This window comes from Sapajus apella, unplaced genomic scaffold (assembly GCF_009761245.1).
Source record: "Sapajus apella isolate SASKATOON/1434 unplaced genomic scaffold, GSC_monkey_1.0 scaffold113, whole genome shotgun sequence".
Lineage (NCBI taxonomy): Eukaryota > Metazoa > Chordata > Mammalia > Primates > Cebidae > Sapajus > Sapajus apella.
In genome coordinates, this window is record NW_022437053.1 from 5528862 (window position 1) to 5540871 (window position 12010).

General features: G+C 46.9%; 1 protein-coding gene across 6 annotated transcripts in view; it reads left to right on the plus strand.

Moving 5' to 3' along the window:
• The first annotated feature begins 7056 nt into the window (after positions 1 to 7056).
• NIPA2 (NIPA magnesium transporter 2) overlaps positions 7057 to 12010 on the plus strand; it is a 31787-nt gene continuing 26833 nt past the window's right edge. Inside the window, exons 1-2 of one of the 6 annotated variants that reach the window (XM_032259986.1) lie at positions 7062 to 7320; positions 8076 to 8211. The gene's annotated coding sequence lies outside the window, so the exon portion shown is untranslated. The other 5 variants (XM_032259987.1, XM_032259989.1, XM_032259992.1 and 2 more) reach the window with 5 other exon arrangements.

Sequence of the window (12010 nt, forward strand, 5' to 3'; positions counted from 1 at the left end):
ATCTCTGTAACAATGTAAAAAATGTTTTAAAATGTCCAGCTGTGGGCTGGGTGCAGTGGCTCACGCCTGTAATCCCAGTACTTTGGAGGCTGAGGCAGGTGGATCACCTGAGGTCAGGAGTTCAAGACTAGCCTGGTCAACTTGATGAAACCCCATCTCTACTAAAAATATAAAAATTAAAAAAAAAGAAAAATAATACAAAAATTAGCTGGGCGTGGTGGTACGCACCTGTAATCCCAGCTACTCGGGAGGCTGAGGCAGGAGAATCACTTAAACCTGGGAGGTGGAGGTTGCAGCGAGCGGAGATTGCACCACTGCACTCCAGCCTGGGAGACGAGCGAAACTCCATCTCGGTGGGGCAGGTGGTGGGGAATGTCTACCTGTGTATCTACCTTAGGGAGCACATCCAGGTGTGTGTAGAAATTCTCCATCCTGTGACTGTCTCTTGATCCAATGAAGTGATGGTATTAAAGAAAACCAGCTCTATTTTAATACGTTAATGCCTTTCACATGTTTTTGAGTCGCATAACGTACCTTTTTTTTTTACATTTTAAGCCCATAGAAAATGAGACAATCATAACACATTTTCATACTTAAAGCATCATTAGAAATCTTGTTGCTAATCTTTGGTAGTGTCCTATAATTTTCTTTGTTGTTGTTGTTTTTGACAGGCAGGGTCTCACTCAGGGCAGCCTCGAACTCCTGGGCTCAAGTGATCCTCCTGCATCAGCCTCCCAAGTAGCTAAGACTATAGGCATCTGCCACCACATGTGGGTAACTTTTAATTTTTTTTTTTGTAGAGACAGGGTCTACTTATGTTGCCCAGACTGGTATCCTGTAAGTGATTTTATCAAATGAGAAAAAATGAGTAAGAAGATTTTTTTTCTTAGTCCCTATCCCAAAACATATAATTATTCACACTTTGACTAAAGTGTACTTATACAGAAATCAGAAACAAACATTTTATGAAATCATCAAACACATCTATGTATAATTCTTTCCAGACAGGGTTTTGGGGCTGTGAAGTGTACTAATGTCAAATTCTGCTGTCATTCAACAAAAGCTCGCTTTGGTTGGTTACTGCTATGGAGCAGTTCATGCTGGCTGCTAGCCAAGCCTTCCCTGCAAGGGACTTGTCCTAGAATTTCTGTGTTGCTGAGTTACATCCGTCCCATCCATCTGATGACTCTTAGTTTTGACATTGTCAGCATGTTTGTTGTCATGTTAGTCACACTTACTTGTTCGCCATTAGTTTGAACCTCACATAATAACTTTTTTGTTTGTTTGTTTCTTGAGACAGTCTCACTCTGTCACCCAGGCTGGAGTGCAGTGGTGCAATCTCGGCTCACTGCAACCTCTGCCTCCTGGGTTCAAGTGATTCTCCTGCCTCAGCCTCCCGAGTAGCTGGGATTACAGGCTCCCGCCACCACACCTGGCTAATTTTTGTATTTTTAGTAGAGATGGAGTCAGGCTGATATCAAACTCCTGACCTCATGATCTGCCCACCTCGGCCTCCCAAAGTACTGGGATTACAGGTGACAGCCACTGTACCTGGCACATGATAGTTTTAAAAAGGTTTTTAGTTGGAGAGGTGAGGCACAGACAAGAAACAGATATAAAAGATCTAGATGCCTCTCTGTTAGCAGTCCAGAGAGGACAGCATTCATTCCAGGCCAGGACATGAGAAGGAGTTGGGAATGGAACTGGATGGTGGCGGGCAGGACAGCAGTGGTGCCGGTGTGACGGTTCTAATGGGTTACATACCTTGTGACTTGAAACAATACATGCGTATCATCTTAAAAGTTCTGGAGGTTACAAGTTCCACACGGGCCTTCTGGGGTGAAAATCAAGGTGTGGACAGGATCGCGTCCTCTGGAGGCTCCTGGTGAGAGTCTCATCCCTGCTCTTTCAGTTTCTAGAGGCCGCCTTTGTATCTTGACTCATGGCTCCTTCCTCCATCTCTGAAGCCAGCAACGTCACGTCTCTCTGACCACTCGTCCATCATCATAGTCAGTCTCTGACTGTGACACTCCTGCCTCCATTTCGGAAGGACCTTTGTGACTGCTTTGGATCCACATGGAGGATCCAGGGTCAGCTTCCCCTCTCAAGATTCTTAGTCACATCTGCTGCGTCCTTTTTGCCATATAAGGTGGCACAGTCACAGGTTTCAAGGGTGGGGATGTAGATATCCTTGGGCATTCTGCCTACCGCCTTCCCTTACCACTTCACCAAGTGTGGCGGTTCGTAACAGCCAACTCCTGGCTTTTAATGAGTATCGTACTGTTGTCCCTCAATTCACCTTGAGTTATTCCTAAATTTCTCAGAAAGCTGCTTCTTGCTCACCCGCAACAAATGATGCCCTACTACATTTGTAGGTCATCGATGGCCTTGAATAAACTAAATACGAATTGAAAAGCATTTATGTAATACAAATGCTTTAAAATGGCAAGGAATGCCACTATGCTATGCTGTTCTCATGCTTCTGTGGTAGCAAAACCAAAACATACGAAAGTAATTGGGAACAACTTATACATAAGAAAATTATGTGATGTCCTAATACATGTTTTTAAAAATAACTGTTTTAAAGCTGTTGAAATCTTGTCATTGTTACAGAAGCATAGGCAAGACTTCTAGCTTCTGTGCTTCTGCAACAATGACAAGATTTCAACAGCTTTATTGGGTTGTAATTGACATAATAGACTGCACATATGTAAAATATATGATTTGGTAAGTTTTGGCAGGTGTCTTATGATGAAAACATTGCCACAAACAAAACGCTGAACATGATCATCGCCCCAGTTTCTTTCTGACCCACTGCAATCCCTTTACCCTCCTTACTTCCTCCACCCCAGGCACACATTCATCTGCTTTCTGTCACTACAGTTTTAATTTCCCAGGCTTTTATATAAATGTGATCACTGAGTACACACAGTTTTTTTGGTCTGGCTTCTTTCACTTACATAACTATTTTGAGACTCAGCTATGTCAAGGCATGTATCAACAGTTCATTCCCGCCACCTTTTTTTTTTTTGACAAGTTTTGCTCTTATCACCCAGGCTGGTGTGTGATGGTGCCATCTCAGCTCACTGCCACCTCTGCTTCCTGGGTTTAAGCAATTCTCCTACCTCAGCCTCCTGAGTAGCTGGAATTACAGGCACATGTCACCACGCCCGGCTAATTTTTGTATTTTTAGTAGAGATGAGGTTTCACCATGTTGGCCAGCTGGTCTCAAACTCCCAACCTCAGGTGATCCACCTGCTTCATTCTCCCAAAGTCTGGGATTACAGGCGTGAGCCACTGCGCCCGGCCAGTTCATTCCCTATTATGGCTGAGTAGTGTTCTATCATATAGATATACCACAGTTTCTTTATCCTGTTGACGGACATTTGGGTTGTTTTCAGATTTTTGGCTATTACAAATAAAGTTGCTATGGAATATTCATTTACACGTATTTTTATGGATACATGCTTTCATTTCTGTTGAGTAAAAACCTAGGAGTAGAACTGCTGGGTCATATGATTGGTGTATGTTTAACTTTTTTCTTTTTTGAGGCAGAGTCTTGTTCTGTGACCCAGGCTGGAGTGCAGCGGTGCAATTTCAGCTCACTGCAACATCCGCCTCCTGGGTTTAAATGATTCTCCTGCTTCAGCCTCCCGAGTAGCTGGGATTACAGGCATATGCCATCAAATCTGGCTAATTTTTGTATTTTTAGCAGAGATGGGGTTTCACCATGTTGAACAGGCTGATCTGGAACTCCTGACCACGTGATCTGCCCACCCCAGCCTCCCAAAGTGCTGGAATTACCGGCGTGAGCCACTGTGCCTGGCCTTGTATGTTTACCTTTTTAAGAAACTGTCAACCTATTTTCCAAGGAAAGTGTACCATTTTCCAATTCCACCAGTAGTGTTTGAGAAGGAATTAGACTTTTTATTTAAATTTTTTTCTTTTTTTTATCTTTCAAGAAAGATGTTAAGAAAGGAATTACAGTTTTAAAACTTTAGAAGTATCTCATGATGACTGCTTGAACACTCAGCATATGCAAGATATACAACATCATGGGCTGGCGAAGTTATGTGGGCATGTGAGGAGCAGGCAGCATATGAACAAGGTATATATACACTAATAAAGACAATGCACTCTGCAGTGTGGCAGGAGGTGCTGGGTGGGAGGTCCAGATAATGAATGTGGAAGGAGACTATGGGCTGCCATAAGGACAGAAAGTGATTAGACGAGGTGGCACTCCAGCTGACAGAAAAGAGCAATAAGCAAATTCATTCGTTTGGTTAAATGAACATATCGACACCTAAGCACTCCTGTTCATATGAACCAACCACTGCTTTATTACTCATCTGCCTCCTAGAGCTGCAGTCCCCAGACTTTTTGGTACCAAGGACTGGTTTTATAGATGTTATAAGTAAAATTTTCAGTGCCACAAAAGTAGTAGTATTCAAATATCAATTTCCTCAGCAAGCCAATTTACTTCTATAGAAGGGTGCTGCTCATGGAACAATGGCGAGTGCCACCTGGATGAGGGAGGGGAAGGGGTACTTGTGCCTGACGGAGGTCGCCTTACTGCTGTGTCATTCCCCTATTGGCTGAGGTTAGACCACACAGTCTAGTCTAATTCTGACTGGCTATTTTAAAGGCCGCCGGGGTACACGCCAAAATGGTGGGGTGAGCAGTTTGGTGGGAAGGACAGTTACCGCAGGTCAGAGCAGGTAGCCAGGCGTCAAACGAGGTGACAGGAGCAGGGACCAGGATGAGTCAGGATGGAGCAGGGACCGGGGGAACAGATGTGAACTACCGATTACAACTGGTGGAAAAGCTTGTTTACTGAAACTACAAAGAAGTTAAACTTTAAAAAGGAGAATTAAAGAATAAGAGAGCTGAACATACTGACAAACTGATTCTTTGAAGACAAACTTGCGGTTCACTGTATCTAACATAGAAGACAATTTTTCTACAGACGCATGGGGGGGCGAGGGAGGAGCATGTTTTTGGGAAGAAAGCGTCCCACCTCAGATCATCAGGCATTATTTAGATTCTCATGAGGAGTGCGCAACCTAGCCCCCTCACATGCACAGCTCACAGTAGGGTCCACACTCCTATGAGAATCTAATGCTGCCACTGATCTGATGGGAGGAGCTCTGGTGGCAGTGAGAACAGTGGGGAGCGACTGTAAACACAGACGAAGCTTAACTTGCCTGCATGCTGCTCACTTCCTGTGTGATCCGGTTCCTAACAGGCCTCCGACCCATACTGGTCCGTGGCTAAGGGGTTTGGGGACCGCTGTCCTAGAGGTGTTTGTTGGCATCTGTCTCAGTTAGTTACTGCTACATACCGATTCACCCCAAAATGAGTGACTTAAGACAATAATCATTGATTCTTCCTCACGTGTTTATGCGTTAAGGGGGCAGTTTTGCTGACTTGCACCACCTTGGCTCAGTGGCTGATCTCAGCGCTAGTCAGCCAGCATTTAGCTGAATGGCTCTGCTGCTTGCCTTGCTCCATGTGGTCCCCTCCTCCAGCAGGCTAGTCCAGGCATCAGAATTTAGGCAGGAACTGCCACATTTTCTTGGCCAAAGCCAGTCTGAAGGCCAGTACAGATTCAGGAAATAGAGTGGAGCTGCAAAGTCACTGAAAATGTGCAGGGAATTGGAGCCGTTTTGCATCAATCTACCACATCACTTGAGACCAGATTGTCAACCATCTTTCAACATCCAATGCAATTCCTTATCTGACAGTGTCATCTAGCTAGAGACCAAAGAAAACAATAGGTCCTCTGAGCCAGTTCTAAGATGTATGGCTGTCTGAATGGTAGGCTCATGACGGATGAAAACCTTTAAACTTGGTGGCTTAGGCCTGTAGTCCCAGCACTTTGGGAGGCCGAGGCGGGCAGATCACGAGGTCAGGAGTTTGATACCGGCCTGACCAATGTGGTGAAACCTTTTCTCTACTAAAAATACAGAAATTAGCCGGGCACGGTGATGCATCCCAGCTACTGAAGACGCTAAAGCAGGTGAATCGCTTGAACCCGGGAGGCAGAGGTTGCCGTGAGCCGAGATTGTGTCACTGCACTCCAGCCTGGGCAACCAAGCCAGTGTCTCAAAAAAAAAAAAAAAAAGAATTAGAAGCTGAACCAGAGTGGTCAGGGGCTGAGCATACAGTCTAGAACACAACAGTCCAATAGGATTAGAGCCTGAAAGTGACAGATGATATTTGGTGTTTCGTTTCAATAAGTGTATAATTCATTTTACGAAGATCCTCGCCCCAAATGACTTCAATTTCATATAATAGCGTTTTGCGTCTAGTCACCACCTGGAACGACCTCCCTAAGGGACCGCTACACCGGCAACCAAAGGAGCACTGATTTCCTCGGAGGCCTCACTCCAGGGGCTGCTGTGCCGGCCTCTTGCGAACGAGCCGTCTGTGACTTCCGCGGAAGCCCCGTCGGCGGGTCCTGAGAACCGTCCGCTTTCCGGGAGGAGCCGAGGCAGGACAGCCTAGCGGCCGGTTTCCTACGCAGCCCACGAAAAACACGTCTCTTCTCGGAATCCGTCCTCGGGCTCCAGCAGCGCCGCACCCGCGTCTCCGGGAGCCGGTCGGACAGGAAGGCCCCGCGGCGGCCGAGCTGGGGCGCCCGTGTGGGCCCCGCCCTTGCCCCGCCTCTTGCCCTCTTCCGGGCGCCGTTCCCCCACGGCATTGCCCGGGGACACCCATGAAGCGCATCCTCACACGGTGACTGCCCCGGGAACGCTCATTTTAAATCAACGCCCTGCGGGACGTGGATTTTCCACTCCTGACCGGCCCACGCCACCCGGCGAAATACTGTGCTGCCTACGACCCTTCCAGCTTCGTCCATCGCCAGGTCTGGCCCGAGCCCGGTGCCCCGCTGCGCCCCGCCTCGCCCCCGCGCCCATCCCCGCCCCGCGCCCTTCTCGGGCTCACAGCGCCTCAGCGGACTCGGGTCTTCTGAAGGAACCGGAACTCGGCGGGAGAGCGCACCGGGGCGGGGCCTCTGCGTGCGGCACTGCGCGTGCGCGCGCGACCTCTCGCGTCACTTGGCCGCGCCCAGGTTTTACGGCACCGGCCGTAGGTCCAGGAAGCGCTGGTGACGGGGGACCGGAGGTTGTCCTTGGCAGGTTTTCCTCGGCGCTTCTCCATGGAGGAGGCGGTACGCACGGCTGCACCCCCGAATGCTCGCACCTGTCACTGGACGGCGACGAAAGCGGGGGCCGCGCGAGCGCAGGACTGGGCGGCCTGTGTGGGGGTGTGAGCCGCGGCGCCCCGGGCAGCAGCGCGGCCGGCCTGCGGACCAGGGTGAGGTCGCCACTCCTTCCTTTCGGGCGAGCGCCGGGGGCTGACCTGCGGGCGAGCCTGCCCGCCTGGAGTCCGAGAGGGGCTCTTCAGGCAACTTTCCTTTCCGGTGTTCTGAGTCGGAAGCGGTTTTCCGGGTAATCCGTCGTGGAGCGGACTGCCGTTCGGCCCCGCGGAAGCCTGGCTGGTTGGCCGTGTCGGGGTCGCGTGTTCGCTGAGATAGTTTCGTTGGTCTCGGTGAGTTTTAGAAGGTGGCTCCAGCTGCTGTGGGGATCATAACTGGTAGTTAAGCAGACCTTGGAAGTCTGCTGTAACGCTCTGAGCCTGGCTGTTGTAGCTTCCTAACTTTTGTAAAATCACGGAATCCTGTTTTCCTCTCTAAGAACTCTTGTGTGTTTAGTTTTGGGTTTGTGCCTCAGTTTCTTTTTTTTCTTTTAACTCCAGAATTTAAATACAAGCCTCTTTAGTTTCTGTACTAGTTTGTCAGTTCGTTTAATACAGGACTGCATGTTAAGTTCTGCTTTTAGAAATTCTGCGTATAGCCATTTGCCCGGCTAATACTTTTTTTTAATAAGGGGAAATATGAGAGTCGAGAGTTTCCATTCCAGTGAGCTGCCTGTCGAAGCAGTAGTTACGCTCGATTGAGTAGGTTTTTTGTTGATTGGCTAGCAAAATGAGTATGAAGGCTAGTAACCAAATTTAAAACGTACTCAGTAACTTTAGTCGTTTTGCCTACTTCTCTCTTTTCTTCTTTCCAGGCTGGAGCTACTCGGCCAGGGTTTAAGACTTTAAATGGGAATAAAGGGTAGTATTTACGAGGAAATGAGAGTGAATAAGTCATCTCTAACCTCTTCCAGCCTTTTTTTCATAAGAGAGACCATATTAAACTTACATGTAAGTTAAAATTTTAATTTATAACTAATATTGTTGTCTAGTTAGGGTTGGAGATTTAGGTTCTGTAATATTTATAAGTACAGTACTGCTTTAAAAACTTTTTACCAAGTGAGAGGTTGGAAAAAATGAAAGCTAACTTTATGTATATATTTAATTTTTTTGAGACAGGGTCTTGCTCTGTCCCCAGGCTAGAGGGTGCGCTCTGGGCTCAGTGCAACTTCTGCTTCTCGGGCTCAAGCCGTCCTTACACTTCATCCTCCCCAGTAGCTGGGACCACAGACATGCGCTACCATGCCTCGCTAATTTTTGTTAATTTTTTTAGAGCCGGGGGTTTCACTGTGTTAAACAGTTTCGTCTCCAGCTCCTACTCTCTAGTGATTCAGCCACCTTGGCCTCCAAAGTGTGGGGATTACAGGCCTGAGCCACCGAGCCGGACCTAAGCTAACTTAAATTGCAGTGGAAATCAAGCAGTAAAGATTTAGTAAAGACTAAGAGCGCTGGATATATATTTTTTTTCTGAGAGGGAGACGTGCTCTGCTCTGTCACCCAGGCTGGAGTGCAGTGGCACAATCTCGGCTCACTGCAACCTTGGCCTCTTGGGTTCAAGCATTTCCCCTGCCTCAGCCTCCTGAGTAGCTGGGGTTACAGGCTCCCATCACGTCACCCGGCTTATTTTTGTATTTTTAGTAGAGACAGGGTTTCCCCATGTTGGCCAAGATAGTCTGGAACTCCTGAACTCGGGTGATCCGCCTGCCTCTGCCCTCCAAAGTGCTGAGATTACAGGCCTGAGCCACTGCCTCTGACCTAAGAGCTCTGAAGTTTCAATGTAATAGGGGCAGCTGGGAGTAGAAGTAAAGCCCCTTTCTGTGTGGTCCTCTTCATGTGACTCTTACCTCTGGGAGGTTTGGTTTCTTAGGTGTAAAGTGATCTTTCATCTCATTGTTATGTAGACGAGAAGTGACGCATGGAACAGTGCCTCGGTAGTCGGTGCTCAGTAAGTGGTAGCTGCTGTTAGGGAGAGATCATAATAAAAAGAATTTCACGTGTTTTCAGAATATTTCTAATATGTAAATACGGTTTCTTCATATATAAAACGCATACTTTGAATATTACATTTTTTCCCCATAGAAGGTGTAATAAGCTTAAACTCTGATTTGGTTGCTTTACATTGTGATATTGAACAGAAAGATAAGACTTCCCTAGAGAATAAAAGGCAGGGTGGGAGTGGGAGAGGAAACGGGAGATTTAGGTCACAGGATACAAAGTAGCAGATATTCAGGATGTACACCTGGAGAACTGCGGTCAATAAAATTAGAGATTTTCCTTAAATGAGTGGATTTTAGCTGCTTTTGTCATAAAAAAGTATATGAAATGATAGGTATGTTGATTTCCTCTACTATAGTAACTTTGTTACTATCTGTATGTTTCCCATCCCATAAATCTCAAATATACACAATTTAAAAAGGTTTATCTGCTTTGTAGAATTAAAAGCACCCCTCAGAGAAGAGCATGCTTGGTCTTAAACATTTCTGCATATCTAACTGAATTTGTTTTATGTAAATAAACTTGAAATAGGACTATTTAAATAGTTCTATAAGGATTCCAGATGAAAATAAATTATGATCTGGCCAAATAAATGGGTTGGAGATCTGTTCCATGCCTTTTGTACTTGGTATGGCCCATAGGGCCTCACGTGATCTGACACTCACTTTTTTTTTTTTGGAGAGAGTTTCGCTCTTGTTGCCCAGGCTGAAGTGCATTGGCATGATCTCAGCTAAGTGCAACCTCCGCCTTTTGGTTTCAAGTGATTCTTCTGCCTCAGCCTCCCGAGTAGCTAGGATTACCGGCGCCTGCCACCACGTGGGGCTAATTTCTGTATTTTTAGTAGAGATGGGATTTCACCATGTTGGCCAGGCTGGTCTCGAACTCCTGACCTCATGATCCACCTGCCTCGGCCTCCCAAAGTGTTGGGATTACAGGCGTGAGCCACTACGCCCTGCTGACACTCACCTTTTTACTCTCACATGGTATCTCGCCTACCCCCAATCATGGTCAGCCACAGTGGCCTTTGTTTTCTTAGGAAACTGCACACCTGCTCGTACCTAGAGCCTCTGCACTTGTTTCTCTCTCTCCTTTGTTCTTTTCAAAAAGCTCTTTCAAGCTTTTATTCAAGTGTTACCTGCTCAGAAAGGCCTAATGACGGTAATTAAAGAGTCCCCCATCTCAACTCCCCAGTGCCCTTAACATGTTGTCTGTTTCACCATAACATTTGCCACTTTCCAGAATAATGAATTTATTTCGTTTTTATTTCACCCTACCTCTCACAGGAGATAAACTCCATGTGGGCTGTTGTACCCTGCTCCTAGAATATTGTGCGTGCTCATTAAATGTTTGTTGGTTGAGTAAATGTATAAGCAAGCCTCGTGTTCACTGGGAGCCACAGTGAAGGCAGTATGAGTATCAAAGTAACCGTAACAGAGGGGTAGTTAGTGTAAACAAAATATGGAGGAGGACAGGTAGGAGCAGGTCAGAATAGCAGCAGAGTGCTGACCTGGGTAGAACACAGGATGTGTGAAATACGGTGTGGGAAATGAGATCTAAAAGGGAGGTTTGGAACAAATGGTGAAGGGTCTTCATTACTAGGTTACACAGTTTGGTCTTATTGCTACCAACAGGGGTAGTGATTCTATATTTTTCAGAAGGCTGAGATTGGCAGAGATGTGTTTTATAGAGTAGCATGGCAGCATCATGTGTTTAAGCTGCACTAGGGTCAGGAGAGAGGGAGGTGCAGGGTCTGGTCAGGCAGAGCATGCATGAGGCTGTATTTCAAAGGTAGAATCCATCTGGCACTTGGCCCTTGTGTTCACTTTGGGTAATGAGGAGAGTGAAACTATTGTCAGTACAAGGAGGAGCAGATGGGGCAGGGAGGACAGTGACCTGTACTGAGATCCTGCTTTGAGCTGCCACTTGCTTGTGTTCCACCTCTGGGGCTCCTTTTAGGACACTCCAGTGCGGAAGGCAGAAGGCTAAGGATGAGGAGGCCTGGATTGTAGTTCTGCTTCTGCTACCCCAGCTGTGTGACAAGTTACTTAACATCTGTGGACCTGGTTCCTCCTTGTGGGCCCTTACCACATATCTTTTTAAGCCTTTGTTAAAATGAAATGTGGCAAGTGCTGTAATGAGTTTAATGTTGTCTATGGTACTTCAGTTGGTGTAATTGTTTTGTTTTTTTGAGATGGAGTCTTGCTCTGTCACCTAAGCTGTAGTACAGTGGTGCAGTCTTGGCTCACTGCAACCTCTGCCTCCCAGGTTCAATTGATTCTCCTGCCTCCGCCTCTCCAGTAGCAGGCATTGCAGGCACTTGCCATCACGGCTGGCTAATTTTCCTAGTTTTGTCGAGACAGGTTTTCACCATGTTGGCCAGGCTGGTCTTGAATTCCTGACCTCAGTTGATCTGCCTACCTCGGTCTCCCAGAGTGCTAGGATTACAGGCATGAGCCAGGGCACCCCACCCAGTTGGTGTAATTTTTAAAGTTTGCTAATTTTGGTGATTGTGTTGCCTCCTGATAGTCATTTTGCAAAGCAGGTCCTAGTTTAGCTTTTCCTCATTAGAATACTAGTCCATTTTGGCTGAGTGTGGGGGCTGACCCCTGTAATCCCAGCACTTTGGGAGGCCAAGGTGGGGCGGATCACCTGAGGTTGGGAGTTCGAGACCAGTCTGACCAACATGGTGAAACTTTGTCTCTACTACATATACAAAACTGACCGGGCCTAGTGGTGCATGCCTTTAATCCCAGCT